The sequence below is a fragment of the Oncorhynchus clarkii genome, chromosome 31 (assembly GCF_045791955.1).
Source record: "Oncorhynchus clarkii lewisi isolate Uvic-CL-2024 chromosome 31, UVic_Ocla_1.0, whole genome shotgun sequence".
Classification (NCBI taxonomy): domain Eukaryota; kingdom Metazoa; phylum Chordata; class Actinopteri; order Salmoniformes; family Salmonidae; genus Oncorhynchus; species Oncorhynchus clarkii.
In genome coordinates this window covers 4919206-4924161 of record NC_092177.1, presented here as the reverse complement: position 1 = coordinate 4924161, position 4956 = coordinate 4919206, and positions in this window count along the sequence as shown.

Sequence of the window (4956 nt, the reverse complement as noted above, 5' to 3'; positions counted from 1 at the left end):
GTTAATACCTATATTTTTTGTTATTCCTAACCTCAACATTGTCTCCCATCTTTGTTACAGGCTACGAGCCGGTTCGTGACACTGTACACACACACACTCACTGTATTTATGTACGCACACACACTTACACACACACACACACACACACACATTGTCATTCCATAGTCATGCTCCTGCAGGGATATTCAGTTCACACTCCTTGTAAAGGGTAGTGACACCTTGTTAGTGCTGAGATCAACCTGAGATCTTTAGACTTACTCTTCAGGATGAGAGTTCATAAAGCCCTCTGCAAACCAAATGGCATCCTATTCCCTGTAGGGCCTCTGGTCAAAACAAGTGCACTATATCGGGAATAGGGTGACATTTGGCAACGACTGTTACAGCTATTATAATTGGCTCTCCTCTGAAGTAAATCAGACATTATAGTAATGGAACACATTACTGGAGAACATGTGACACTGCTTTAATGATGACCAATCAGCCAGGAAGAGCCTAGTGGGGTGATCTGTCTAGTTCAAATGTATAGGGATTAACATGTGGGAGCTAAATCCCATACAACATTAAGAGTGTTCTCAGAAAGTGGATCATCTGCCTAATGAGGCTGTCCACTGATATTAAGAGGATAAATCATATTATTATAAGCTGGTGTGGTGAGGAAAGAGTATTGGAGGCCTTGTGTGTGTGTGTGTGTGTGTGTGTGTGTGTGTGTGTGTGTGTGTGTGTGTGTGTGTGTGTGTGTGTGTGTGTGTGTGTGTGTGTGTGTGTGTGTGTGTGTGTGTGTGTGTGTGTGTGTGTGTGTGTAATTTTGTTTTATTGGTCGCAGACATATGTTTACCAGATGCTATTGTGGGTGTAGTGAAAGGCTAGTGAAAGGCTTGTGTTCCAAGCTCCAACAGTGAGTGAAATAATGGAATTAAGAAATACAGAAATATTTCAGAAACCAGTGTCGGAGATCAGAGTATAAATGTAAATACAGTTGAAGTCAACATACACTTAGGTTGAAATCATTAAAACACGTTTTTCAACCATTCCACAAATTTCTAGTTAACAAACTGTAGTTTTGGCAAGTCGGTTAGGACATCTACTTTGTGCATGACACAAGTCATTTTTCCAACAATTGTTAACAGACAGATTATTTCACTTATAATTCACTGTATCACAATTCCAGTGGGTCAGAAGTTTACATACACTAAGTTGACTGTGCCTTTAAACTCAGTACCTTCAAACTCAGTGCCTCTTTGCTTGACATCATGGGAAAATCAAAAGAAATCAGCCAAGACCTCAGAAAAAAACAATTGGAGCCCTCCACAAGTCTGGTTCATCCTTGGGAGCAATTTCCAAATGCCTGAAGGTACCACGTTCATCTGTATAAACAATAGTACGCAAGTATAAACACCATGAGACCACGCAGCCGTCATAACGCTCAGGAAGGAGATGTGTTCTGTCTCCTAGAGATGAACATACTTTGGTGAGAAAAGTTCAAATCAATCCCAGAACAACAGCAAAGGACCTTGTAAAGACACTGGAGGAAACAGGTACAAAAGTATCTATATCCACAGTAAATTTAGTCCTATATCGACATAACCTGAAAGGCCGCTCATCAAGGAAGAAGCCACTGCTCCAAAAACACAATAAAAAAGCCACACTATGGTTTGCAACCGCACATGGGGACAAAGATAGTACTTTTTGGAAAAATGTCCTCTGATCTGATGAAACAAAAATAGGACTGGTTGGCCATAATGACCATCGTTATGTTTGGAGGAAAAAGGGGGAGGATTGCAAGCTGAAGAACACCATCCCAACCGTGAAGCACGGGGGTGGCAACATCATGTTCTGGGGGTGCTTTGCTTCAGGAGGGACTGGTGCACTTCACAAAATAGGAGGCATCATGAGGATGGAAAATTATGTGGATATATTTGAGCAACATCTCAAGACATCAGTCAGCTTGGTCGCAAATGGGTCTTCCAAATGGAAGACAGAAAATATTTAGTAAATAAACTAAAGTAAAAAATAATTTAAAATAACAATAATAAAATAACTATAACGAGGCTATATACAGGGAGTACTGGTAAGGAGTCAATGTGCGGGTTACAGGTTAGAGTAAGAGTAAGAATATCTCATTATAAACTGCTCACCTGAGGTAGAGTATCTCATGATAGGCTATAAACCACACTACCTACCGAGAGAGTTTTCATCTGTATTCTTTGTAGCTGTTAACATACCACCACAGTCAGAGGCTGGCACTGAGACAGCATTGAATGACTGTATTCGGCAAAAATCAAACCAGAAAACTATCACCCATATGCGGCGCTCCTAGTAGCTGGGGACTTTGATGCAGGGAAACTTAAATCTGATTTACCAAATTTCTATCAGTATGTTAAAAGTGCAACCAAAGGAAAAAAAAACTCTGGACCACCTTAACTCCACACACAGGGACGCACACAAAACTCTCCCTCCATTTGGAAAATGTGACCATAATACTATCCTCCTGATTCCTGCTTACAAGCAAATATTAAAGCAGGAAGCACCAGTGACTAGATCAAGTAAAAAGTGGTCAGAGGAAGCAAATGCTAAACTACAGGACTGTTTTGCAGCACAGACTGGAAAATGTTCCGGGATTCCTCCGATGGCATTGAGGAGTACACCACATCACCCATTGGCTCCATCAATAAGTACATTGATGACGTCGTCCACACAGTGACCGTACGTACATACCCCAACCAGAAGCCATGGATAAAGGCAGCATCCGCACTGAGCTAAAGGCTAGAGCTATTGCTTTCACGTAGCGGGACTCTAACCAGGAAGCTTATAAGAAATCTCGCTATGCCCTCCGACGAACCATCAAACAGGCAAAGCATCAATACTGGACTAAGATCGAATCGTACTACACCGGATCTGACGCTCGTCGGATGTGGCAGGGCCTACAAACCATTACAGACTACAAAGGTAGCACAGCCGAGAACTGCCCAGTGACACGAGCCTACCAGACAAGATAAACTACTTCTATGCTTCAACCTCTCCCTCACCAAGTCTGTAATACCAACAAGTTTTAAGCAGACCACCATAGTGCCTGTACCCAAGAACACTAAGGTAACCTGCCTAAATTAATACCGACCCGTAGCACTCACGTCTGCTGCCATGAAGTGTATTGAAAGGCTGGTCATGGCACATCAACACCATCATCCCAGAAACTCTAGACTCACTCCAATTTACATACCGCCCCAACAGTTCCACAGATGATGCAATCTCTATTGCACTCCACACTGCCCTTCCCACCTGGACAAAAGGAACACCTATGTGAGAATGCTATTCATTGAATACAGCCCAGGACCCCAAGCTTAATGGTGAGCTTGGAGGGTACAATGGTGTTGAATTCTGAGCTGTGGTCAACGAACAGGATTCTTACATAGGTATTCGTCCTTTCCAGGTGGGATAGGGCAGTGTGCAGTGCGATGACGATTGAATCATCCGTGGATCTTTTGGAATTTGCAGTGGTTCTAGGGTGTCAGGTAGGGTGGAGGTGATGTGATCCTTGACTAGTCTCTCAAAGCACTTCATGATGACAGAAGTTAGTGCTACGGAGAGGGGAGATAGTCATTTAGTTCAGTTATCTTTTCCTTCTTTGGTATAGGAACAATGGTGGACATCTCGAAGCATGTGGGGACAGCAGAATTGTACAGGGAGAGATTCAATATTTCTGTGAAGACTCAAGCCATCTGGTCTGCACATGCAAACTGGAAAATACATATCATGAGGCCACATGTATTATAGCTGGAGACTTTAACAAAGCAAATCTGAGCCAAACGCTATCGCAGTTCTATCGACACGTTGCCTGTGGCACTCGTGGTTCAACTGTCAAGAGTGAAGCAGCTCAAATATTTTGCTCGTAAAGCTAGGATGTGGGTATGGATTAGGGTATAGATGTGGATATAGATGTGGGTATAGATGTGGGTATAGATGTGGGTATAGATGTGGGTATAGATGTGGGTATAGATGTGGGCATGGGTGTTGGTATGGATGAGGGTATAGATGTGGGTATGGATGTGGGTATAGATGTGGGTATAGATGTGGGTATAGATGTGGGTATAGATGTGGGTATGGATGAGGGTATAGATGTGGGTATGGATGAGGGTATAGATGTGGATATAGATGAGGGTATAGATGTGGGTATGGATGAGGTTATAGATGTGGGTGTGGATGTGGGTATGTGGGTATCAGAGCAGCTCACAGATCACTGCACCTGTACATAGCCCATCTGTAAACAGCCCATCTATCTACCTACCTCATCCCCATACAGTATTTATTTATTTATTTATCTTGCTCCTTTGCACCCCAGTATTTCTACTTGCACATTCATCTTCTGCACATCTACCATTCCAGTGTTTAACTGCTATATTGTAACTACTTCGCCACCATGGCCTATTTATTGCCTTAACTCCCTTATCTTACCTCATTTGCACTCACTGTACATAGACTTTTTGTATTTGGTTTGTTCTACTGTATTATTGACTGTATGTTTGTTTTATTCCATGTGTAACTCTGTGTTGTTGTATGTGTCGAATTGCTTTGCTTTATCTTGGCCATGTCGCAATTGCAAATGAGAACTTGTTCTCAACTAGCCTACCTGGTTAAATAAAGGTGTTCTCAACTAGCCTACCTGGTTAAATAAAGGTGTTCTCCACTAGCCTACCTGGTTAAATAAAGGTGTTCTCAACTAGCCTACCTGGTTAAATAAAGGTGTTCTCAACTAGCCTACCTGGTTAAATAAAGGTGAAATATGTAAAAACTTCAATAAATAAATGTAGACCCACAAGCCACTGAGGCCCCTCATGATGAGTTCTAATGTTTTGTGACCCCCGTCCCCATCAAAGTTGCTCATCTCTGCTTTAAATGGATCTGCCCTGCTGCAGATGTTACATTGGGGCTCCATCCCAAATAGAACCTGGTCAAAAGTAG